At 40.8% G+C, this 27996-nt stretch overlaps 1 long non-coding RNA gene and 1 pseudogene across 1 annotated transcript; both read right to left on the minus strand.

The window, feature by feature from the left end:
* LOC122341436 overlaps positions 1-27996 on the minus strand; it is an 82641-nt pseudogene that overhangs the window by 37197 nt on the left and 17448 nt on the right.
* LOC122341476 lies at positions 5913-27981 on the minus strand. Its single transcript, XR_006250465.1, has 3 exons — positions 27893-27981; positions 6914-7011; positions 5913-6278 (listed from the first exon to the last, which is right to left on the minus strand). It is a non-coding gene; the product is annotated as an uncharacterized LOC122341476 (long non-coding RNA).

A 27996-nucleotide genomic window follows, 5' to 3' on the forward strand; every position in this document is an offset into this window, starting at 1 on the left:
AAGCTTTCAACTACATAACACATTTACTTCTAAACTGAACACTTTATCTCATAAATTAGGGGCAGATTTTTGTCTAACTTGAACAAACTCAAAAGACCCAAACAGTGGGCTGGACTGCGCTAGTGTACAAGTGAACAAGGTGAACTTTGACCCTTGTAAGCAGCACTGAAACACTGTAAAACTGCATGTGTAAGTCTATGTAAAGGTCCAGTTGATGACCAGAGGCTAAAGATGATGTACCTCTACAGCTATAGCCCATTCACATCTCCGTTCATTTATATAGTGGCTGTTCATTATAGACGTTCCTGGACCAACATGCCAATCAACCAATCAAATTTAAGGGATAATTTTTCTGGGAACATCTTATGATCAGGGTTAGGTGCTTCTACACCCTTGTTAATCAGCTATCATTGATTTAGACATACATTTTGTGTAGGGTTAGTGTTAGTTTTAGGGTAGGGATTGGTATAAGTCTAAATATTTTGACAGTATAGTTGAAAAAAAGTTGATCCAAGTGTCTTACTTCAAAGTCACAGAGACAGTATATAGTGACTGTGAAATTTCTCAACATTTAACGGGTCAGGTTCGGACGGTAATGCTTGTTATTTTTTGTTGGCCCGCTGAACAGAGAGCAGGTGAAACCATACGCCATCAATTCACCACGTGGGTGTATTTGACAATCCTTGATATCCTGCAAAACACCTGCAGTCGTCTGGCCCGTACAAAACTATGTTCGATGCGCAACTGCAGCGCACATGTTTTCATAAGAGCTCCAGTTGATTTGGTTTTACAAGTAACACTATAAAAATTTAATTCGTTCCCGAACCCTTGCTTTAATCAGGCTGTTTCATGAGAATAATCTCCTCACAACTCTATTACGTGGCAGCTGGAAACTTGGAAAGACGGGCCAATATTTGGATCAACTTCTGAACTGGATTTCCAAACAAACCAATAAGACTTTATTTATCGTACGTCTAGAACACCAGAGTATTTCCTGGGATGTTCGGCTGTAGGTTTGTGACAGACTGGAGTTTTCTTTTAAACCGGGTCAAACCAGTTTGCGCTGATTTACAGAGAGAATACGGATCTCTCATTAATCACTCAACAACCAGCATCAGCGCTGTGAGTAATCTGTACAGATGTGATTGAGGTGACAGGCCAGATGTTGAAAGCGTGAAAACGATGAAGCAGAGTTAGGGAAAGCATGTACTGTTCTGAATTCCTTCATTTGGGAACATTTTGCCTCTACTGTCAACCAGAAATGGCAAAAATGAGTGTGATTTTCAAACAGGTTTTCCAAGCACTTCCCTATCTGCTGTGAGATAGTCCTGTCCTCAAACATGATTGGTTAAGCTTTAAAAAAATACTTGCGAATATTGCATTTTTTTACCTGAAGAAAGGAATATTTTTGACTTTTAATGTTCACACCAAGGCTTTAATTTATATATATTGTGACGGGGTGAAGAAACACACAGCAAGGAGGGCTCAAATCAAAAACCCCAGAGGGTGGTTTTATTAACAAAAAAACAAATAATCTTCTAGAAGTGTAGGTGGTTGTGCCAGTCCGTGCCGTGAAGGTGCTCGTGCTTCCTCTCTCTCTCTTCCTCTTCCTTCGTTCTCCCCTTCTCTAAGGTGCGTGGTGAATCCGTGTCCTCTGGTGCCGTCTGACCGGTCTATACACTGCTTTCTGCGGGATAAGAGAAGATCCGTTAGTATCTCTAGCATGGAGACAGTTCTCCCTGACACTGTGCTGCGTGGCCTTTTTATCCCGCCCTGCTGACAAGCAACAGCTGAGACCGGTCAGCCTGTAACCCAGTGCATGCAGGTGCTCCTCGTCTGTTACCAGGACGACGCTGATGGCTGCTCGGGGACGCCGTCACACTCCCCTAAGTGTCGTCCTGGTCCTGAAACGAATCGTGCCGTTAGGGGAAGCAGGGGTTGGGTGGGAGTGACCCTGACAGACCTGCGAAAGCTGCCCAGATCCGAGAGAGACCCGTCCGCGTTGGCGTTCGCCGCTCCAGCTCGGTGACGCACCACAAAGTGGAAATCCTGGAGCGCTAGGAACCACCGGGTCACCTCGTTGGTTTCCTTGGCCCGGGCCATCCACTGCAGGGGAGCATGGTCAGTGAGGAGGGTGAACTTCCGGCCGAGGAGGTAGTACCGCAGCTCCAGGATTGCCCACTTGACGGCCAGGGCCTCCTTTTCTACTGCCGCATAGTTCTTCTCGGCCGGGACAGCTGCGGCTGATGTATAGGACCGGATGCTCCTCGCCCTCCTGGACTTGGGAGAGGACTGCCCCCAACCCCGTGATCGGAGGCATCCGTCTGTAGCAGGAAGGACAGCTGAAATCCGGCGCTCGGAGGACTGGTTCCACGTTAGCGCCTTCTTGATCTTTCGAACGCCTCTTCTGTCTCGGTGTCCACTTTATCTTCTCAGGCTGCCCCTTCCTGGTCAGGTCCGTCAGGGAGGCGGCTACCGAGGAGAAGTTGGGGATAAAACAACGATAGTAACCCGCTAACCCCAGAAAGGCTCGTACCTGGGTTTTGGTGAGGGGCCTCGGGGCGTTCTTGACGGCTTCTACCTTGTCTTCTTGGGGTCGGATAAGGCCCCTCCCGACTTGGTAACCCAGGTACCTTGCTTCCGACAGCGCCAGGTGACATTTACGGGGGTTGGCTGTGAGCCCAGCCCTCCGGAGTTCGGACAGCACCCTCCGCAACCGCTCTAGGTGGTCCTCCCAGGTCTCTGAGTGAACGACGACGTCGTCTCAGATAGGCCGCGGCGTAGCTCTGGTGGGGTCGGAGGACGACGTCCATCATTCGTTGGAAGGTTGCGGGGGCCCCGTGTAGCCCGAAGGGAAGGGTCCGGTACTGCCAGTGTCCGCTAGGGGTGGAAAACGCGGTTTTAGCTCTTGAAGATTTTGAGAGGGGTACCTGCCAGTAGCCTTTCGTTAGGTCGAGGGTAGAGATGTACCGGGCCCTTCCCAGTCGGTCTAACAACTCATCCACACGGGCATGGGGTACCCGTCAAATTCAGAGACCTCGTTCAAACGGCGGAAATCGTTGCAGAATCGGAGGGTGCCATCGGGTTTTGGTACCATCACGATAGGACTGGACCACGGGCTGCGAGACGGCTCAATTACCCCCAACTTGAGCATTTGTTTTATTTCCTCCTCAATAGCCTGCCGACGAGCCTCCGGGACCCGGTAGGGCCGCTGCCGGACGATAACTCCAGGGGGCGTCCGGATCTCGTGTTCGATGGTGCGGGTCCGCCCGGGGCGAGGGGAGAACACGTCAGAGAACTGACCGACCAGGTGCTGGAGCTCCCCCTTCTGGGCAGCCGAAAGATGGGGGTTGGTGTCGACAACCACGGGACCGGTGGTCGTCAGGCCTGAGACTTGTCCCTCGTTCCCTCCACATCTTGAGGAGGTTAACGTGGTAGAGCTGGTCGGTTCGTCGTCGGCCGGGCTGATGTAATCTATACGTAACCGGGCCGAGTTTCTCCATCACGGTGTATGGCCCCTGCCACGTCGCCAGAAACTTACAGGTTGCCGTGGGAACGAGGACCAAGACCTTGTCACCGGGCTGGAACTCCCGTGGTTGGGCTGCCCGGTTGTAGTGTCGCTGTTGAGCCTGTTGGGCTTTACATAAGTGGTCCCGGACTAATGGCATAACGCGGTCTATCCGGTCCTCATCTCCTGACGTGCTCCACGACGATGCGATGGGCTGCCGGCTGCTGCTCCCAGGCCTCCTTGGCGACATCCAGGAGGCCCGAGGCTGTCGGCCAAAGAGGAGCTCGAAGGGTGTAAAGCCCGTTGAGGCTTGGGAACTTCCCGGATGCCGAAGAGTATGTAAGGCAGCATCAGGTCCCAGTCCCGCCTGTCCTCCGCCACCGCAGCGCCGGAGCATCTGTTTGAGGGTCTGGTTGAATCGCTCAACCAGTCCGTCCGTCTGTGGGTGGTAGACCGTAGTCCTTATCTGTTTTACCTGCAGCAGCCGGCAGAGGTCAGCCATTAGCCGGGACATAAAGGGGGTACCCTGATCGGTCAGGATCTCGGCGGTATGCCGACCGGCTGAAGAGAAGGAACAGCTCCTGGCGATTGCCTTCGCCGTGGCCTTCGGAGGGGTCGCCTCGGGGTAACGGGTGGCGTAGTCGACAATAACCAGCACGTGTTCGTGTCCCCGGGCGGATTTCGCAACGCTCTCACAAGGTCCATCGATGCGCTCAAGGGCACGCTGATGATGGGTAGCGGGATGAGAGGACTGGGAGGAGGAGTGCGAGGCGACGTTAGCTGGCACGTTGGGCAGGCCTGGCAGAACCGTTTCACGTCCGCCTCGAGACCCGGCCAGTGAAACCGGTCTCGGATTCGTTGGGCTGTGTTGGCGGCTCCGAGGTGCCCTGCCATTGGATGGGAGTGTGCCAGCTCTAGGATTGCCTCAGTCTTTGATTTTGGCACCACCAACAGCAGTTTCCTCCTCCCTCCGCTGGGCGACACAGTACAACAGGCCATTTTTTACAACAAAATGTGGGAGAGGATGTGGCCCTGGCCGCACATCCTGTTCCTCTATAACGCGCACTTGCGGCCAACAGTGTTTAAGGCGGTCATCGTCTTTTTGGGCCCTGGCGAACGAGCCCCCTCTCGAGACCTGTTGAAAAACATCAAAAAACAGGTTAGAGCTCTGGGAGGGGGACTCACCTTCTCTTCCGCTATCCGAGGCCAGCAACGCCGGGCGGGTCCGTGGCTTGCGGGCTTGCCGGGGTTGTTGGCGGTTCCCTCTGGGGCTGGCCGGTTGAGTGGCGGCGGCGAGTAGCTGGTCAAAACCTGGCCAATCCCTTCCCAACAGGACTGGCACGGGGAGGTCCTTCACCAGTCCGACTTCCACTGGCCAGGCCCCCGGCCTGGCCGAGATGTGGACACGTCGCGCCGGAACTTGCAGTGTGTCCCCGTGTACACAGGTGATGGGAATGAACGTTTTCTTTTCCGTACGGGGGGCCAGAACGTTCGTGCGCACCAGGGAAACGGCACTGCCTGAGTCCAGTAGAGCCCGAAAGGGTTTCCGCTCACCCGACTTTGGCTTCTGGAGCTCCCTGGGGTGGCTCGTGGTGCACGATACAGCCGGCCAGCCACGCGGGCACCGGATTTTCCGTGGGCATGGGTTCATCGCGTGGAGAGGGAACCGCCGGCCTGTGTACTGGTCTCGACGTGCCCTCCGGCATGCGTCGCTCCTGGACCACCCTCCGGGGAAAAAACGGCGCTCGCTCCCCAGGCTCCCGAGATTGGGCCGCATCCGCCAGCTCCACTGCCTCGACGAGCTCGGCGGTTGTGGTCGGGCTTCGCATTCGGACTGCCTGTCTGTGGGAGCGGGGAAGGGCTCTCAAAAACCGATCGACCATGACTCGCTCCGCCACTTGACTCGCGGTTGAGGTCCCGTCGAGGAGCCAGTGTTGCGTAAGGCGCGCGAGGTCCGCTGCTTGCGCACGGGCGGGGAGGCGGGGGTTATACTCCCAGCTGTGAAACTGCTGGGCCGCTGCGATCGGTGAGAGGCCGAGCCGGGAGAGGATTTCTCGGCGCACTTCCGTGTAGTCCTCTGCCGCCTCGAAAGAAAGGGAGAAATACGCGCGCTGCGCCTCGCCGGTTAAGAGGGGGGCTAGTATCCGCGCCCATTCCTCGGGGTGCCACCCTTCCGCGTTGGCTGTCGTTTCAAACATTTTTAGGTAGGCTTCTGGATCGTCATCCGTGGACATTTTTGGCAGCAGTTTGGTGGCTTGGGCTCGAGGGTCCGGTAGCGGAATCTTTTGGGCAGCGGCGGTTCGTAGGCGACGAGCTCCTGCTCCGCTTCGCCCCTGTCGAGTAGCCAGGTGTTCCACGATTTGTTGCTGGCGGACGCTAATCTCGTGAGCCTTTGTAGCAGCTCTTCCATGACGGGGGGGGAAGGAGCGCTACGCCACACGGCAAACTAAACGGGGAGACAAGAAGAAAAAAAGTAAGGGGGAGACGAGATCGCTTGCCGGTGTTTCTTCACACTTTTGCCCGCATTCTCCACCAGTGTGACGGGGTGAAGAAACACACAGCAAGGAGGGCTCAAATCAAAAACCCCAGAGGGTGGTTTTATTAACAAAAAACAAATAATCTTCTAGAAGTGTAGGTGGTTGTGCCAGTCCGTGCCGTGAAGGTGCTCGTGCTTCCTCTCTCTCTTCCTCTTCCTTCGTTCTCCCCTTCTCTAAGGTGCGTGGTGAATCCGTGTCCTCTGGTGCCGTCTGACCGGTCTATACACTGCTTTCTGCGGGATAAGAGAAGATCCGTTAGTATCTCTAGCATGGAGACAGTTCTCCCTGACACTGTGCTGCGTGGCCTTTTATCCCGCCCTGCTGACAAGCAACAGCTGAGACCGGTCAGCCTGTAACGAGTGCATGCAGGTGCTCCTCGTCTGTTACCAGGACGACGCTGATGGCTGCTCGGGACGCTCGTCACACTATATATATATATATATATATATATATATATATATATATGTATATGTATATATATATATATATATATATATATATATATATATATATATATATATATATATATATATACATATATATATATATATACATATATATATATATATATATATATATATATATATATATATATATATATATATATATATATATATATATATATATATAGTGTTACATGATCCTTCAAAATCATTCTGATAGAAAGTTCAGTGAGCGGCGTTTATTGATAATGTCAAGCTATTTTTCGTAAAAGGTTTTACTAACTATGTATTTATGTATGCACGGACGGATGTGTTCATCTAATGCATAGAACACTAAAAATAAACACTTTTTAATTGCTGCTGCATCTTCTATTTTTGTCTTCGTGTGTTATATCTAGGAATGTGATTTATCGAGCACTACTCACATCAGTGCTTATCCTGAGCACGCAGCACTCCAGTTCAAAAGCATCCACGCTGTCTGGTCTGTTTCGGGTCGAGTGCAACTGACCTCTCGCCTGCCGGTCTGCCAAACACAACAAATGCGCTCAACGTTACGCTGTGCAGAAATGAGCGCTTGTTATTATTCTGTGGAGTTAGCACTCACCCCGCTAAATTCAGTCTTTGGTGTCTGCGTACCACGACTGGACACCTTCTTAAACAAACCCAGTGGGATTTTCAGCCTTATTTTGGAAGCTAAACAAGTCATGTCAGCATGCAACCATGCGCAACCTCTCCCTGACAACCATATTGGTCCCTGCAAAATCCCCTTTTTCCCAAGCCTCTGCCAACACAGACCCGGGAGGTCGTGTCTTAAAGAGATTTTACCTCTTTAAGAGTCCTCTAAAGAGTCACTAAAACTCGAAAAGCATCAGGTGGCTTTTTGCATTTCTAAAACGCAACCACAGCAATGGTTTTTAAGCACTAACGTGAATATGAGGGACGCGATCGGATGTCCGCTGTTGTTGCTAAGCGTTTAACGCTCAAAAACGCCTTGTTTCGGATCGCAAAAGCCTGCTTTTACCTTTTTATTTTTAACCTGGGCTCAAAACCAGGTTCAGAAGAAGACAAAATTTCGATTTCGGGTGGAGTAACCCTTTAAATGACGACGGACGACAAGAAGAAGCTAAACAATGAAACCAAATTATTTAAAAGGGTCAGAGCAACGTTTTTATATTGATAAACTGTCCACGAAATCAGATGCTAGCTACGCTTCTGTTTATATTTGTATCGTGAGCATAGCATCAAAACGCTGCACTGCAAAAAAAGCTGGGAACAACACCACAAAAATGCTTCGGGTTTAAAATAAGGCACGATATGTTTATTGAAAGCTTTGTCACCGCTTGATAAAAACAATAAATGTGCAGCACGCGAAATACAACATAACGTAAGGTAATGGCTTTTATATTAGATGGTGTGTAGGTGAAGCATGCTAACCCGATCTCAAGAAAGTGCGCCAAATAAAAATCAAATCTCGTGCTATTGATATGCAAAAATTTACTTTGACGTGTATATGCTGCATGAAGGGGTTGTGGGGTAGTTGCGTTTATCATACGCCCACCAACGAATTTTGTATAACATGCATGTGAAACCTGCGTATTAAATGCACGCCAGACATGTGCATATCATATGAAGTCATTTTTATCTGGCTCAGCATGCATGAGTCTCCATTTCATCTTGTTTACAAAAAAAAAAAACCACAGCACTTTCTTAACATCTTAATTTGTTTTTAACTAAAAACAGAGACAAATGCCTTAAAAACCTGAAGTAAAGATCAAAAGAACGGACCTGAAATCTCTTTCCAGTGCAGAGTGAAGCAGATAGCAGATAAACTCTCTTATTAACTTAAAGGACATTTGTTTCTAATTTCTTGAAGTCATTGCAATCAATTTTAAAACACGGCTATATATCAAGCCGACGGTTTGCACTGTATTTCACCGGAAGGCAGAGAGAAGGCCCGCTTCATGAGAAAGCCGCACACACACACACACTCAAGCCCACTCGTTTCAAGAACTACCGACGCTTTCCGTGAGGCCTAATATAGTGCATACCGATTTGGTTTGTAGAGCTGCTTCAAGCCTCGAGACGTCTGAGAGGATACACCGGCGTGACCCTTTAATAAGCTAGTTTGAACTCAATGTTCAATTCGAATTCTCCAGAGTAATAAATTGAGCCGAGAGACAGTCCTTAAATTTAACCTGTCTCCCAAAAACCATATATTTAGAGGCAGAGAGACGCGGCTCTTAATTTATGAGTTCGATCTTCTGTTCTTCTCCGGGAAGATACACGTCACCTCAGGTTGAGGTGATCCAGATTTAAGAGATCCAGAAAAGTGAGCGCATTATCATTCTTGCATTATTTGGTAGATTTCAGGACGAGTTAGCAAACAGCATCACGCTAAATAGTCTCATGTTTCTTGGGAAGTATATTCTCCAAAGGTCAGCCCTGTGACGCTTGCGGTGGTTGTCGCGCGTCTCTGGGTCGCAAAGGTGTTTTGATTGGTTTAAAGCACACGTGTAAAGCACAGCATATAAAAGCTGGGTGAACTTTGACCCGTGAATCTGCATACCAAAAAAGGATGGAGCGCTGGAGGTTCAGAGCGCCGGAAACTGGAAGACGACTAACATTTTCAAGCCGTGAGCCTCTGGAAATTCCTGGATGTTTTGTTTTTAAAAAATGGGGATGTTTAATTTATGAGTAAAGTAAGTATGTAAGTAAGTATTTTAATCATGGACACTTTGTTCTGAAACATAAATTGAAACATGCCTCATATCTCGAACATGAATTATGAAGGGTTTTTTCCATTCATCGAAACGCACAATGTTGTAGAATTTATAATAAACAAACGATAAGGTGATGTTTACTGCAGACCGTGTTTTAGTCATTATTTGAAGAAGTCATTACAAAAGCCCAAAGGAAATACACTAGGGATGCCGTGGCAAATTAGCCTTTCGGGTTTGCTTATAAATTACCCTTGTTGTACAGTTTTACAGAGGATCTGATTGTCACAGATTGACCTATAGGCTCAACAAAAAAACAAAAAAAAAACAAAAAAAAAACTGGACATGCAAAGGTAAATCTGCTTTTTGGCTAATATATATATATATATATATATATATATATATATATATATATATATATATATATATATATATATATATATCAAAAAAGAATTTTAATAGTAGTGATAAAAAAGAAAACACATATTTAAAAGGTGATTTTTCTTTACAGCAAATAACAAGAGTCAAAAAGACAATTATTATTCCTTATATGTTGTGCAATTTACTGAATATATATAATACTACAATTTATTTTAGGAATGTTTAATTTTTTATTTCATTTACAAAATGTTTACGAAATAAAATTACGTAAAAATCATTTTAATAGTGTCTAAAAAGACAAAATTTAAAAATTTAAAAAAATTTAAAGAAAAAAAAATAAAGAAACAGACAAAATAATGATTAAAAAGACCAAAGAGACCATTTTTAAAATTAATTATTAAATAGAATTGTTATTTTTATAAAAAATAAATATATACAATTCTTTTTATTTAGATGCGATTTAGGTTTTACAGAAAAAACGGAAAACCTTTTTACAGAGCAAGGCAGCTGTAATGAGACCGAAAGCTGTAAGAGAGTGACTGAGGACATATTTTTGTCTGAGATAGATGTAAGATTTATTTAGTTGGTCTGGTATGTTACTCCACCACTTCTGTGTAAACACCAAAAACACAGTGTTTAGAAGCAGAGGTTCATGCACTAAAAGTGTAATCAAGTCCTTAGGCGTCTTGTTTGAATCCGTCCGTCCCTGTTTAAAGTCACGCAGCAGACATTCAGACTGTGGCGATGGGTGCATTAGCCGTGATTATGTTTAAGCGGCGTGTTAATATTCACAATCTCGCCATCTCTCGCCTCAACTCAACCAGGGTTCATCCGCGACGAGCACGCGTTCTTTAAAGTGCTCTCATCATGGCGTAAAACAGACATTAAATCATTTTACGAAGATTAAACTCCTTTCTGGAGAAGAGCTCCGAACCCTGAAAGAGTCTTTCTTACAAATAAAAAAAGCGTTCAATTATTAATGTCTGTTAAAGCTACCCAGAGGACAGTTTTATCGCTCTTTCAAATTAAATATCGATATGACAGAGCAGCCTCTTACTTAAAAAAAGCTTTTCATATACGCAGTATAATGTTGTATATCTCAAGCAGACTATAATTTCTGCCCAAACAGTACAGTCATGACACTGTCTTTGCCACGTAACATTTATGCAGCGCAAACATGCTGATTAATATAAACAGAGTGACTCATATATTCATATGAAACACTGATCCTCCGCTCTTAATGTCACCGAAGCAGACCGTGGAAGAGATGCAGGACAAACCGGCGTGACAAGAGAGCTTTAACATACACACGTGGGCCGGGATGAGAAGAGCCGTATGGATCGATGGAGGCTGCTTCATGAACTCAGATCCCTGGAATGTTCTGCGGGAGGAATATGGAAATTGTGGACGTGACTCAAGGAGCAGACGCTTCTCATACAGTCAGAGGGAAAAAACACGCATAAAGCGTGACCCGTCAAGAACGCGTCTTGATTCGCATTTCGCCCTGCGATTGAAAAAAAACGTTTCATGTTCGGTGCAAATAAACATTCTCTATGCTGCATGGCTGACAGCATGATCACGAAAATAAAAATGACAAAAACAAACACGAAAAAGACAAAATGCTGATTGATTTCTACAAAAAAAAAAAAAAAAATACTGATGGAAATTTCTTTATGCAAATAAAATACAAAATTATTGATTTTTTTATATTGATTTTTATAGAAAAAAAGTCTGATTAAAGAAAAAGATAAAAATGCTGATGGTAAATACTAATTAAAGTCAGCATTGTGGTCATAATTTATATATATATATATATATATATATATATATATATATATATATATATATATATATATATATAATTTTATTATTGCGCTATTAAACAAAACACTAAATATAAGTCAGTTATTAAAACATAACAAATATAACGTCTAAATGTAAATAATTATAAACAATTTGAATGAAATAAATGAGTAAAATAAAATGCAAACCATATATATTTTTATATATCCTGATAAAGAACAATAATGACAAAATGTACTTAATTGTATTTACAATAATTGCATAGTTCTTAAAAAAATCAAACAGGTTATATCAGCAAAAATAGCCAAATTTTTTCAGTTTATCACGGGTTAAATATGACCATGACGTTGCATACAATAAAACACATAAGGATTATATCTTTCAATGTTGTTCCTTTGAAATCAAACCTCTACAGATTACCTGTGTTTAATTATGGCTCATTTGTTAAGAATCTGAAATGTATTTTTTGAGAACAGTAAAACTTGAACGTGTGCCTTTTCTGACAGCTTCATAACCGAATCCATATTTAGCGTAAATGACTTTATTGAGGAGGTCAGCAGATACGGGAATATTTCTGACGACACAAGAGACACTAAAGCCTCCTAATGCACTGCACGAATCTTTCTGACATCGATTGTCCATCAGAGCCAGGAAGAACGGCAGACTATAAATAAAAGATGCCACTTCATGCTCGTCTGCCTCAGATGGCAATTAAACAGGACGCTGAATGACCAAAGCGGAGGAAGGAAGGGTATTAGCGTCTAAGCCGGCATCGCCAGGGGCTCTCAGAAAATCAAGAGAGGGGCTGTTTGAAGTAATCTGTGCTGGATGTGGGGAGAAGGTCATGCGGTCTCCCACGTGCTTTCTCCTTCGCGATTTATTTCAGAACAGAAACAGAACTTACAGTACAGATGCTCGACACTCGCCTCGCTGACGGACGTAAATGTTTCTGTCAAAAACAACAAACTGCTGGCATCCTATTAAATCATGCTTCCAGATGCAGAGCTGCTAGGTTTATTTTGAGCATGATTAATCCTAAACTCTTTACTGAAGCTCTTCGAAGTCTAAAGTTGAGCCCAAGCCTTTGTTACTTATTCCAAAACGTCACTTTAGAACTACGATAGAATGTTAAATTAAAAGCATATTTGTACTGAATTAAAAGAAGTGTAGTATGAGAGAGAGAGAGAGATGGAAAAAGTAAATTATTAATATACCTGCATCTGATAAAGCATTCGTTCTTTATATCAATCTCATATTCACAATAAAACATTAGTTTGAATGCCCGCTGAGAAAAGCGATATCTTTTTTTGTACTATGTCTGCTAAGGGTGATTTCTGATTTGTTAGCTGTATTTAAAAATAAAACAAGTCATTTTGTAACTTCGTGTCAGCTAGCTGTCATTAATTTGCAACGCCATGTCTACTAACTCTCAGAGTAGACTAGTATTAGTAGTATAAGGTGACATGTACTCTTGCAAAGTTTCTGGTAGTCGGTATTTTGTATGTTGTGGACGCATCAAAATAAAGTGTTAGAAGGTATTAAGATATTATGTAGATGAAGTTACTTACTGTTAGTAGAACGTCTAAAGTGGACTATCGAAATAAAGTGTTAACTAAAATTATTTACTTCTGACTGACAGAACGCACACTGTTTTACAGTAATAAATACAATTATTGTTTTTAAATATATAAAATATTATTTACTCTATAATAATATTCAAGAAAACATAACAGTCATTATATATATATATATATTATATATATAAAATAATATTTGCTCTATAATAATATTCAATAAAACATAACAGTATATATATATATATATATATATATATATATATATATATAAAATATTATTTACTCTATAATACTATTCAAGAAAACATAACAGTCATTTTTTATATATATATATATATATATATATATATATATATATAAAATATTATTTGCTCTATAATAATATTCAATAAAACATAACAGTATATATATATATATATATATATATATATATATATATATATATATATATATATATATATATATAAAATATTATTTACTCTATAATAATATTCAATAAAACATAACAGTATATATATATATATATATATATATATATATATATATATATATATAATATTATTTACTCTTTAATACTATTCAAGAAAACATAACAGTCATATATATATATATATATATATATATATTATATATATAAAATATTATTTGCTCTATAATAATATTCAATAAAACATAACAGTATATATATATATATATATATATATATATATATATATATATATATATATATATATATATATATATAATATTATTTACTCTATAATAATATTCAATACAAACATAATACAGTCATAATATAATATATATATATATATATATATATATATATATATATATATATATATATAGCAACGCGCAGCAACTTAAATGTGATTTGAATAAAGATGGGTTTACTGCAAAGATCTATGGAAAACTGATCAATACTAGAAGAAATGAGACGTCTGACACCTTATTAGTCACTAGTCTTTGTTTTCACTTTAAATTAGCTAGTTCACCCCCATCAAACCACCAATTTGGATCCTCTTAGAACAGCTTGGAACAATTACCGGTTTAGACCAGCTTGGACCAGGTGATGACCAGTTTAGTCTAGCTTTCACCAAGCAACTGCCTCCACCTAAAACTGGTGTTAGCTGAGCGTCCAGTCTCGACATTCCTCATTCACACAGTTCTCTGACTTTATGTAATGGCGATACTAACAAGACAAAACTCCCACACCTGCACTTTGTCAATGCCAGATTCCTTTGAAACTGATAAACTAAAACAAGTAGTTACTGTTAACATCAACAAAAAAAAAACTTACATCTGGGTGGAAGAACAGACCTGATCCACTCACAGCTGCACGACTGTGACCGTCCACCAGGAAAACAAGCATATTCCATTGAAAATATAAAGCAAGGGCTTTTCATGCATGTATAAAAAGCTAATAGTTTATGAAAAAGCCAGTGGAAACTAGTTATCAGGGAAAGCAGCTTGCCTTGTCCTTTTAAGATCAGGGCCAAACTATGATTCAGAGTTACGAGAAAGCAATCACAACCTTGATGCACTCGCCCCAGAGAATACTGAGAAACACGCCGCACTTTCCATACAAATAAACGCGCGTGTTTGTTGATGCAAACACTTGGCGCTTACATCCCACTTTCGCACAATGCAGGCACAGACGTCTGCCAGATGTCGCAAACGAAGAAAACGTTAAACAGTTAGCATAGACCGACACAGGCATATTCAGTGCGACGCGTACAATCACGTCACCAAACGGGCCGCTGCTTATTTAATCACGTCTCAGTTGGGCTACCAAAGATCTCCGCCGTCACATTGGGCTGCAAATTCGAGAGAGGGAAGGAAAAGTAGAGCAAATGGCCCGATGTGGAAATAAACTGACAGGAAAACACTTCAGAAAGAGAAAGCCACAGGCACGGCCCTCTGAGACCGAATATTTATTTGGAAGCTGATTTTCAGCGGAGATGCTCTATCTCTGTCGGATCTGTTTAGACACTGGCAGATCCTCTCTAAACACGTGTTTCGCTCAGAAAAACACACTTTCCGTCATGTTATCTTAACGATATTCGAATTGCAGCTCGTGGCCAATATAAACGCTAACCCACTTAGCAAGGCCGTGAACGCAGAGGAGACAACACAAGATTACTAGAATTTGAAATAACTGTTTGGTGTTTATTTACTGATTGGAATATTTAACCCAAAAGTTTTACTTTTTTTTTTTCACAAAACAAGCTCGTTTCATACGTAATCCGTTTAATCATGCGCCACTCGTCCTCTATAGGTGAAAGATCTGGGTCAGTTCAGCGCCAGACTCTTCTTCTACGAAGCCATGCTGTTGTAATATACAAGGCCTTTTTCTGAAATAAATGTCATTTGGAGCATATGTTGCTTTAAAACCTTCTTTCGGCATTCGTAGTGCCTTCCAAAACACGCAAGATGCCAATAATGTATATGCACTATCAGAGATGCTGGCTTTTGAGCTCAATGCAGATTCCTCTTTAGCCTCAAGACACGGCGTCCTTGATTTCCAACAAAAATATCAATCTTGGACCCGTCTGACCATTACAACACTTTTCCACTTTGAAACAATGAATGTAAAATGAGCTTTGGCCCACGGGATGAGCAGGGAAACTCAAAAGCAGAAATGTTTAAGCTGTCAAATAAAGCCCAAAATGTATAACGAAAGTGGTTACGTATTCATAAATCTCTTATATGGCTTCTGAAGACTTGGAATAGAGTTGCTGTAATGTTTTTTTTCCCTCTGGTCACGATTAACTGTCACTGTACAGCAAAAGCTGTATCTACAGAGATCCCGTAACAAATCTCCACAACACAACATAAACAGTCTGCAACACAATGAAATTAGCAAAACGACAGAAATAAGCCGCAGCACAATGTAAACGATTGTGTTTACTGAGCCACTGTATTTATATACCAATGCTCAAATATGAACTAACAATAAAAATAACACACTGGTATCGAACACAAAATGGTGAACTATCCCTTTAATTTTTAAATTGTTATGAATATGTGGTTACTTCTTCGCTGGATGAGTCGCTGTTCTTCTAACGCAGCTGCGTTTGGTGTATTTTGGAAGGAAAGTCTGTCTCTAAGGTCCCGTACGCACGAAGAGGAATGTCTGTTCTGTAAGGGTTTCTGTCCTTGGCTTTGATCTGTTATCACCATCAGCAAGACACTGAACCTCAAAGGCCCCTGTGGTAAAACATCCTCGGCTTTACATCGGTCCCATAGTGAGCATAAAATCCATTAAACGAGAGCAAAACAAGAAAAACCCTCACGTCAAACGATTTTTTATCTTCTCCGGAGCACAAAAAGATATTTCGGCATAATGTTCATAACGCATTAACAAAGAACTGTCAAGCTCCAAGAGCTACATAAACGTGCTATGAATGTAATAATAGTCCATATAACTCATGCACTATATATGTCTTAATTGCGCAATGGAGCTAAATTTACAGTATTATTAATTGAAAAGCTCCCTTATGCTGCACGGAAAAGACCACCATAAACATTTAAGAAAGACACTTAGGTTTTTTGCCAAGTAACTGTTTAAATTTGTGAAAGACAGTCTTATGTAAGTGCACGAGTAAGACTTTGAGTCGGTGTGTGATTCAGCAGAGGAGGTGCGAACGCAAGATACTCCGATTCATCAAAACCACGATAAAGTTGATAAATGCACAGCTTCCTCCGACGTCGGATGCACTCCTGTACTTTGTTTAAAACTTTGAATGACTCTGGGGCGGAGTCTGGTTTGGAGTCTGAGCTTTACAGGTTCACGGGTGACCAAGAAACAGTCATCACCTTCATATTGCAATGAGTTATCGCGGAAATATCTGTTGCACGACACTCGAACCCTGGCTGAAACGAGCCGGACGCTGGACGGTCACCGTAAGCTGGAACGGTTTTATTCGCATTTCATAGCTTGATGGGAATCAGGAATGCGTTAATAAGCAGAGGTTTGCTGGGGGAAAACGCGACTCATATAGTACGCCGGAAACATCATTTAACTGTGAAACAGATACATAAATGGTACTTGCAGGTTGATGGCTATGATTGGGAACGCGTACTACGATATTATTCATACTATTTTGCCTAATATGCATTCTGTGAGCAACAATCATTTTTTAAACTTTACGTATTATCCCACAGTTCAACGTGTCTGATTTTCCTTGCACTTCCAGGTTGACAAATAAAGCAAACATAATATCAGCCACGGCACACAACATCTTAAAAGGTCCATTCCCAGTGTCCATAGCGATAGCATTTTTCTTTTTTGCAAGATATTCAGCATTTTTTCTTTTTCTCCTCCCCTGCCATCATTATCTTAATGTTTGTCATTTTTTGTGGTCGTTTCAACATCTGGCCAAACGATTACGGTTGAAAATTATGTAATACCACCATATTTGCAGAAGTTTAAATTCACGCGAACAAAAAAGCGAATATGGTTTACGTATAGTCATTATTCGATTAGAGCTCAAAATGTAAAACGTTAAGACAGCTTTATGCAAATTGGACTAAGGCAAAATAATGTTTTTAAATAAATAGTGTATTGATGATAATTGATTAAATATGTAATACTGTCATGTGACAGGCATTTAGCATTTTACTGTTTTAAAACATGTTTGCATAATTAAAGAGAAGAAATATTTGACAACACACGCAACGAACCAACGTGACCCAACGTCTAGACCCAAATCACAACTGACCTTTGACCTAACAACCCATTGTTACCCATTTGCTATTGTGCATGTTAAACACAACAAAACTAACAAAAACACGGAATTTTTCAACATGTTTCCTGCTATAGTATCTGATGGACAGCAAGTCCCTAGAAAAACACACAAACATAGTCAAAGCATAAAACAGCAGTGGCATTGAGATGTTTTCCTACGGCATGCTCCCAGGGAATTAACCTGCATCCTTTCTGGAAAAAAGGAGCAAATTGCATGCTAAATATGGCTCTACAAAACACACAACGCTCAAGTGAATCAGCCTGGATCAAGCTGAACTACACATAAAAACATCTCATGCCTTTTTTTTTTAAATGTGGCTAGCTCGCTGAAAAAACGCAGAGCCTGACCAGATGAGTTTACTGTACGTGAAGTCATGGAAGAGGATCTTGTCCAGCTGCTGAGTGATGGACGAAAGAGCTCGGAAAGCTGGAAACACAGAAGATGCTTTGTTGTATAAAAGTCCAGCACTTCACTTCGATGCAGTGTGCCAGAATTCATCATCAGGGCTTCCTGACCGCAATTTATGTCGTCGATTCGGGACTTCTAGAAAGAAACGAACGCCCGGCTGTGTCATGTGGTCTTGTACACCAAACAAAAGTCGATTTGTGCAATCGCTTGAGTGGTGGGATTTGAAAAATGACTGTAAATGAATGCATCCATATCAAACATATAAAACAAAGTAAAAATATTGCCCAGATTTAACAGTAATGTCTTACAATAAAACATATCAGTGCGTTCAAATCGGCGTAAGAGATTAAATATCTCAACGTTTGATCACCAAAGACACTTACAGTACAAAAATAAACCTTAGTCCAAGGTTGGGCAATGCCTTGGGCAAGACGTAGAGATGTTTATTTGGAATGGATTCATTGAAATGTAGCATTACATCACTCGTTCATCATTGCATCCTCTGCAGTGAATGGGTGCCGTCACAAGTCCATCAGTTAACGTCTTATGATAATCTGTGTGCTTATAAGAAACAAATCCATCATTAAGGTGTTTTAACTTTATGAACTTCACCTGTGGCCAAACCGCTAAAATATTTGTTGAGTTGGAGCTTTTCTTCTTTTTTTTTTCTGTAGACAGCTACATGATGGACAGAGGACTTGCATTTTAGCCCGAAAGCAACGGTTTCACGTTTAAAAAAGCCCGGGGTGTGTTTCATACAGATTTGTAGATTTTCATTTCACTTGTCTGCGCTCTCATTCTGACGGCACCCATTCACTGCGGAGGATCAAGGGTGATGTAACGATACATTTCTACAAATGCGTTCAGATGAAATGCGTTCATTTTTGAGTGAGCTCTTCCTTTAAGTGTTTTAACAAACACTGGACAACAAACTCTCTTTCTTTAAGCTTTCTATTTTAACACAACTTTTGCGATAGTTGAACGTGACTCATTCCCCGTAAGGTCACCGCGTTCACGAAGTAACATCTGCAGTAAACATCGCTCTTGCATTTAGCAATCATAGCATAACAAAATCTTTTTACCATTAGAATATGTTAAATGGATTGAGAAATGCAATTATGAATTATTGATAATGCTATTAACAAATGTATGTGGATGGTGACGCCTGCAACAGTTCAGACAGTAACACACACAGAAGTCAGGATTTAACTTTAACACCAGTTTTAAAGACACGTTTTATTACATGGAGACATAGAGTTTACGTCGGTGACATAGGTTTGAAACTTTTCTATTCATTGTATTATTAATTTTTCAAAAAGTTAAAGGGGCGATTCACCAAAAGTAAAAATTGTCATCATTTGCTAGTTCTTATGTTGTTCCAAACCTGTTTCAGTTTCTTCTATTAAACACAAAATAAGATATTTTGAAGAATGTTGATGAAAAAATCAATGGTTACACTCAACCAATCACTGCTATAAAAATCTTACCAAGCCAAAACTTTTGAACGGTTGTGACTTACATAGAAGTGTTTCCACAAGGATTACACTCTAAACTTTTTTTTTTTTTTAAATACACTTTGGACCAGATTTACTAACAGCATTAAAACAGTAGGCTACTGTCCAGATTTACTAAACTGGCCCTGAAAAGGCATGGCAAAAGCTATTTTTAGCCTGACTTTATGGAATATGCATTCGTAAGATCTTCCCTTTTTAAACGCACATTTTATGGGAGATACGTATTCAAGTGAATCGTGCAAGATTTACTAATGTTTGCGCTCGTCAAATCGTCGAAAAAATAATATTTGCTCCATTTTTTATCGGCTAAAAAAGCACGCCTTAAAGCAGCCATTACAATGTGATTAAAACATTATTTAAAAGTGACTAAAATGTTTCTTACGCTATTGTAGAAGTTTATTTTTTTTTTTTACCCGAAATATAGCTAACGTCAAACATTTATTTTTAGCATTAACACAGAACTTGTTTTCCCATTCTAACGCGTAACTTTTCAAAGCACTGGATCATTCGGAAGATCCCAGAGTTGCGAGCCTTTAGTTTACAGTATCGGGTTAGCGACCGTTTTATTTGACAGCAATATAGCAGAGGCATTACTCTGCATTGAGCTTTTTTAAAAAAACTATTTCTGAGTGATTCGTCTCGCTACATTATTAGAACATTCGTGAAGAACAAACAACATTCCGAGAATGTTTTGAAATTTTTTTTTGTCTCAGTGTTCCACAAACGTTACAGGATTCAGGATTCCACAAACACAGGATTATAGAACCCTCTGCGTATCCGAACCATCACAGATTCACCTCATCATGACCTTATGCTGAAAGCCCGGTACTAACATCTAAATCAAATCTGGCAACAAAAACAGTCTGGGGTCGACGGTAATGTACGTCTGCATGCAGAACAACAGCTCAATCTTAATAGGACGGTTCAAATATGAGGCGCGGATCGACAATCTGGTGGATCAATGCAAACTTCATCTTTTAAGATGTCTAGAATCTCTGCGTGTCTCATGAGGGAAACACTAGCAGCTCAGTGAGATCTCCAGAGACCTCTGTTCCGCTGCCAAGAACTGATGCAGATAAATGACGGGGATTAGACAGAGATGGAGAGAAATATGGCCCGCTGCCCTTAGAGAGAACGCATGATGGCTTATTAGAAACACTTAGAACAGCTTGTCCACTCGTCCTTCATCTCTAACCCACTGCGAAGGAAAACAAGGCTCCTAATGAGCCTCAAAATCCGATACTGATATTTTACATCGAATATTTTGACATGATGAAAGTTCTTAAAATCTCCCGAAATGTGACTGAACACGCTAGAAACATGATTTGAACCTGCAAGGGTTAACTTTTCACGCGACCGCACTTTTTGCGAGTTTCCATCACAAATGATATTGTCCACATGCCAAAGGATCTTCTGCGTGCAAGACTAATATAGCACAGCAATAGAAATGGGTTTCTTGCGTATTCGATGAATTGACATTTTCATCCTGGGAACTGCAGAATAATACGAATTCTCAAAATGGACGGCACATTCCCAAAAATAGACATTGGTGAGCTATAAGACTGGCCGAAGACGTTGCTAAAGCTTCATGAGTCACGAGTCCTATGGTACACTTGAGTTGTGCAAAACCTGCGGTACAGCTGTATACCAGACCGCTCTTTCATAAGACATATAATGACAGGAAATCAGCTTGAAGAAAGAGTTAAGGGTTTTTCAGTAGTAAAACTAGACAGCTAATCTGCACCGGTAGAAACCAGCATAAAGCAGTACTAAAGTCCTCTCAAAAACCATTCAAATGGACAGTTCATTTCGAAAATGTAAAATCTCAGTATTAGTTAAACATCTGTATTCATTTCTTCTGAATACAAAATAAGAGTCTGAAGGTCACGGGTTATATTATCCACATGCCAAATTATCTTCTGTACTGTATCCAAAATAAATAGTACTACAATGGAAAAGTTGCATAAAGTTTCATAAATGATGGTGGTTCGGAAATCAGTCAGAATTCATGGCAAACCGAAGCGTTTTACCTCAATCCTAGAATACGGAAACACTTCCTGATGAACTAATTTTGTTTTTCAATATTTTGTGAAAATACGGTTTAAAATGAGTAAGTGTTGTGCGCATCTCATTTGAATGTTAAAGTAAGATATATAATGCTGATAATAATAAAAAAATTTATGTATACTGAAAGCTGTCTATGTATACATCACAATCATCACTGGTCGTTTAAAAAAAAAAAAAAACGATAAAAAGTCAGATCTGGTCCGTTATTATATAATAAACTACATTAAGAGTTATATAACTTTTGGTATTTTTCGTTGCTAGTTCACAAGCAGTTAAGCAATGCTAACAAACAGAACCAAGTTGCTATACTTTGAGAAGCTGTGCAAAAAAAAAAAAAACCCCGGATGGTTCTTTGATCAGATTCAGCCTCGACTTTGAGTCCTTGCACCTGATGTGAGACACATTTTTCTGCACTCAAAAGAGACGCAAGCGTGTGAGTGTAGTTTATGTCTGAGCTGTTTCCCCACAGATCTCCGCGTTTTTCCGGACCTGCCATTGTTTGGCTTTTACGCCTGCGTTCGTGTTTGTTTTTAGTTCGCCGTCTACACCCCCGTTCAGTTGAACAGTAGCCCGTCCACCAGGTTCCTGAGAGACGTCTGCTTCTTTTCTTCCTTTCGCGCACGCGTCCGAGGATTACTCGCTCTGTGAAATCATTACGCGTGTAATAAATCAGCGCGCACTCAGCGGTGGCTTTCTGAACAAGTCTTGTGTGCGTTTTGATTCGGACGACGCGAGAAGCAGGTCACGTGAATACATAAATATCGCATTAAAGTCTTTGCAGATTGGGGAGCATGCAACAAATCAGATCGAAACGCCACGTGCTCAAACGTGTTTATCTAATGAGACGGACTTCTCGTTTTATCGGCTCTAAGAATGTAAATTGCCCAAAATCACCAAGCGTAAAATACTTCCTGCCATCAAAAGCTTCTGTACGCATCCGACTATGAGGAGAAACCACAGTAACGCCGTCATAAAAAAATTTTAATACTCCAACATAACTGCGAATCCTAGCTTAGCAAAGGGGTTATTTCGGTTGCACTGTAATTTTGTGTGCCTTTTTACAATGCAGTTATACATTTAGGTACTGAATAGTATTGATTGACTGCAGGCGCTTACTGGTAAGGTTTAGGTTTAGGGTTTGGCTTAGGGTTACTTGCATGTAATTGTTAAGAAGTTATGTTTAAGAACATGTAAAGTGCAACAAGGACACCGTAAAATAAAGTTAAGTGGCTGTGATTATTCATAAGGTTAAATATATTACGCTCTGTAGCTCAATAGCGCCCTCTGGTGTATTTGTAATATAGGCCACATTTACTTAAAAAGTTACTTTTTAAAAATCTTAAATATATGTATTATGTGTGTGTGTGTGTGTGTAATTATACACACACACACACACATACATATATATATATATATATATATATATATATATGTGTGTATATATATATATATATATATATATATGTGTGTGTATATATATATATATATATATATATATATATATATATATATATATAATTTAAAAATTGTTCATATTAAATATTAGTGTAGAATTTATACATTTACAAATTATATGAATATAATACAAAATATATTTAAATATATATTAAATATATATACTGTATGTAGTGTGTAAAAAAAAATACACATATTTTAAAAACATTTTCATATTATGCATTTATACATATATTATGTAATTAACTTTCACTTTGGATGTGATTAATCATTTGACAGCACTAAAAATACAATAAAATAACATAAAAAATATATACCAGACTGGGTAACTGGATCAAATGATTAGCTTGCAATAATCTAGCACCCCTAGTTCAGGACTAGATCTTTCTTCTTAATATTAATGAACTTGGATTAAATGGATTAAAACATTTTCTCTGTTAACAAAGTTTGACAAACGTCAACAAAACAAATAGTGTACAAATCATACAAATCTGTAAAAAAAAAAGAGCCCAAATTTTGTACTTTATTTTTTACATTAGCAACATTTTACAAAATTAAAATGATGGTTTATAATTTTACCGAACCGCTGGACAGTAAAGGTCAAGACCGCTGTTGATTTTGGCCTGCATCCTGGGTACAACGTGTTCAAAAATGCTCTTCACGACAAGCTAGTTTTACGTAATAGTTTAATCTAACATAACATGGGATTTGTGGCCGATTCATGAAAAGCAGCATGCATCTACATATAGCATAGCAGTTTAGGAAGCCTGTTATCGACGTGTTCCCAATCGGCTCGACTTTAACCGTTTACCAGCTGTTTGTTTTGCCATCGTACCAACAATCCCAGCGCTGATAAGACGCGTGCGGAGGAACGCTGCCGTGCTCCGTCCAATCAAATCACGCCGCTGTCGATCATCCTCCTGTGTCGCGAATCCCCCCAAAAAAAGATACGTGCACAGCTCGCTGAGATTTCAGATCACATTTAATGATTTTCATTCAAGAGCAGATTCACGCGAATCTTCCTCTGGTCAACACTTCCATGGCATTTCTCTCTTTCAGCCACAAAAAGTCTCTTCGTCCCTCTCATACACACAAATACTTGTACAGACAGCGCAGGTCTAAACCAGCCGAGGAGATCTTTAGGAGAACGTACACCATCAGTTGTAAAGCACATGCCAACTGGGCAACAGTCACAAAATGACCCAAATAACCAAGAACATAATGTACAGAGCAGTTGCATTTAAGACACGTTTTTAGAGTCCTTGCGCAAGGACTTGACAATCTCCCTTTGGAACAATCTTCAATTAAAAATCCATTCACATCCACTCCGCATGAGCACCAATGTACTGTATCTTAAAAGAGAAAACCGACGGAATAAAAAATAAAACACTGATCTATTCCACTGGTATGTAACTGCGAGTAAAGGAACGCACGTCTCATTAAAAAATACACAGCATTAAAAATGAAAATAAGTTCACAATGATCAAGATCACATTTGAATGTTAAACTGTTAATATCTTCTTCTCGTCTATACATATGTTAGGTTAGATATATCAATAATATTCCCTTTTGGAATACTAAAAGCCTAACAGTCATGAGTTAAGTCGTGAAAGCTGCAACAAACATCCATGGTTTGTTAATGCTTTCCTGTGCAGATATGGAAATTAAACCAAAAGCACTCGTGATGTTCAGGAGGCAGTCACCGTGATTTGCGGTAAAACTCGTCGAAGTCAATTCCTGGCACCACGAGCGTGGTGTACTTGTGTATTTTACTCACATAGTCGACTCAATTGTCCCCCCCCCTCCTAAGCAAATCCACGGCAGCGAATCTGCCGCCGCCATCAACTGCTCGAAGACAAAACAACGGACTAAAGCTAAAGCTACCGAGACATGTGTGACGTTCTCTTTGGCACATTCTGTCACTGGCAAATTTCTACAGTTTAGGTTTTTGTGAAGATGCCTTCGAATCGGTACAGGAAAAACATTTTTAAGAAAAACAATTGTCATAGACTTAGCACTTTATGCTCAGAAAAACAAAAAATATATATATATGCATTATATATACATACACACACACACACACACACACACACTTCCTAATTCTTTGCAGATAAAAGTGCATGAACCTTTTACTCTTGTGAAACATTCAAAACATAGTGTAGCCGAATAGTTCAGTTCGTTCGACATTCAGACGAGCCATATTTGGGTTCTCTTGAAATGCATCTGGGAAAAAAAAAGTGACTTTTATGAGCATTAAATATTTTGGGCCATCGACTTGTTACAAGGCAATTTCTCAGAAAGCTTCATTATCATTTAAAAAAGCAACAAAGAAGATTTTTAGACAGCTGCGTCGACTGTTTCGTTTAGAGTTTACTTTGTGCCAAGCACAGAATTAAATGGAAAGAAAATGGAGCGATCTAGGATCGGATTCGTCAAAGCATTATGCAAAGCATCGCATAAGCTTGTGCAAACGCGCTACAAAACAATGTGCCATACATTAAAAAAAAAAAGCAACGAAGGCATAAATACGTATGGTTGAATACAACTGGAAGGCATGACGGAATTTGCATGCTCATTTTCTTGGTCGTGTGCTAAAACGATGCATTTAACTAAGTGTGCTTAGCTTATTTAAATATTTAGCAGCAATCGGTTCCAGACAAATTTGATCATCAACTCTAAGTGGCAAGATTCGACTGAGATTATCAACGTCTAGATTGCAGTGGGTCTGCAGAAAAAAAATAAAGGCAATGTCCCGTTTGGACGCAAACTCATCCGTGTGTCTGCTTGAAGCGAACGTCTCACATTATTTTTTGATAGCTGCATGGCACATGATGGCAGTGCAGGCTCGTAGTCGATCATCACAGCTAAAACGGTTAAAAACCGTGGACTTGCAAATGCTAGAAACAGATAAGCTTTGTTTCAAAGGGTCAAGGCCTTTTGTTTAAGTGCTTCATAGTGAAACCATTTAAGGTTGAGCTTCGTATCTGTGCCTTTCTGATTGCAATTCTCCGATTTGTCGACAATTTAAGAATACATTTGGTACGCTAATCAGTTCTGAGTTCGTTTTGAACAACATATATTAGTCATTGGGCATAAGGTAGTATAGCTTAAAGTAGCTTACAGAACTGAATTCAACACATGCTCAAAGCCTATCCACAAAACAAATGTAAAGTTGCATTATACTGTGACTTTTTCCTGTTCATAAATAACGGTCGATTCTTACGAGACAAAAGGGAAATGAGAACTGTCATGGCAACACACCTACCTCACGCCTGAATCATAACAGATGCTCGCGATGTAGGTCAGGGTAAGTGGGTCGCTAGCTGAGATTTTTCGAAAAAAAAAAAAATCTCTCCCTTTGATCAGAGACTGAAATAATCAAAGATGAGCAATGCAGAAACAAATCATGGGAATAACTGGTGAAGATGAGGGCATCTCATACATATGTAGGAAGGACACGTGGCCTAATTAGCGGGAGAAGGAACTGGCTCTGCTGCGGCCGGACCCACGGAGGCTTGGCTGGGGGCGGGTGTAGGTGTGGAGGCTGATGTGGGCGTAGTTGTGGGCTTTGGGGAGGGCGTGGACGGGGTCGTGGCAGGAGCTGTGGTCGTAGTGGACGTGGAGGTAGCAGCGGAGACTAGGGGCTTGGGATCAGGAGGTCACTTTGGGCCGGAGTGTCGTTTGCGGGTGAAGCAGTCTTGTTGTAGTTAAGATTGAGGATGTGCTGCTGTAGGTGCCTGATCCATTCTTCCTGTACCGAGAGGGCCGTGAAACTCCACGTCACAGAACCTAAACCGAACGAATTGCAAATATATGATAATTGGTTCTGGGGCTTGTACATTTACGCTGCTGTTTTGGACATAATGCCACCGAAATGCACATAAAAAGCCACAAAGAACGTACACATGATCTTGTTTCATCATAGACATGCTCACATTACAAACACTGTTCCAAAAGATAGATAACTGGTGTTTATACTACATCTGAAACCTGAATAAATAAGCTTTCGGTTGATGCATAGTTTGTTAGGATTGAACAATGATTATGATTAAATGAATGATTAAATGAATGATTAAAGCTGATTATGAATATAATCTTACTTGGCAAAACATATCACTTGTTTCTATATGACATTTGGCTCCAATAACTCCTAATTTGCTGCTTACTGATAGTTGGTAAGGTGGTTGTTAAGTGTAGGTATGGTAGGATTAAGGGATCGAACATATGGTCATGCAGAATTAAGCATTAATATGTGCCTTATAAGTAAACAGCCAATATACATGTTAGTTAATAGTGAGAACTGGTTCGTAAAATAAAGTGTTACCATAACAGTGCATTATTGCACCAAAAATGTGAACAATATTTATAAGCATTTACAAGTATAGCACGCAAAGATCACCTGAGAGCTTAGAGACATAAGAATACTGCTTGTTGCCACAACTGTAGATAATACCATCAAAAAGTCTCAAAATAGTTAACAAGAAGACCAGTCTGTATTTTGCATTCTTTATAGTCATTGCCGTATCATGTTATTAGCCAAGCAACATGTTAGCTAACAGTAAGTTGGGCCTGTAAGAAGTGCTCTTTGTGTAGCACATGGAATTTGTAGATTGTTCTCAAACGGAACACTTACAAGGTTGCATTTTGGTTAGCAGTCAAGATATCAAGGCAGCTCTCTAGCTTACAGAACAGATTTAATATCGAAGTACAGATGTAATAAATGCAACTCACCGGCACTTGAGTGAGTAAATTTTACCCACAAGTCTAACCAGTGGGGTGGAGGGGGGCTTTGGCACAAGAGCAGGAACGGTACTGGAGCGAGGCTTGGGGCCACT

This window comes from Puntigrus tetrazona, chromosome 3, assembly GCF_018831695.1.
Source record: "Puntigrus tetrazona isolate hp1 chromosome 3, ASM1883169v1, whole genome shotgun sequence".
Taxonomy (NCBI): Eukaryota; Metazoa; Chordata; class Actinopteri; order Cypriniformes; family Cyprinidae; genus Puntigrus; species Puntigrus tetrazona.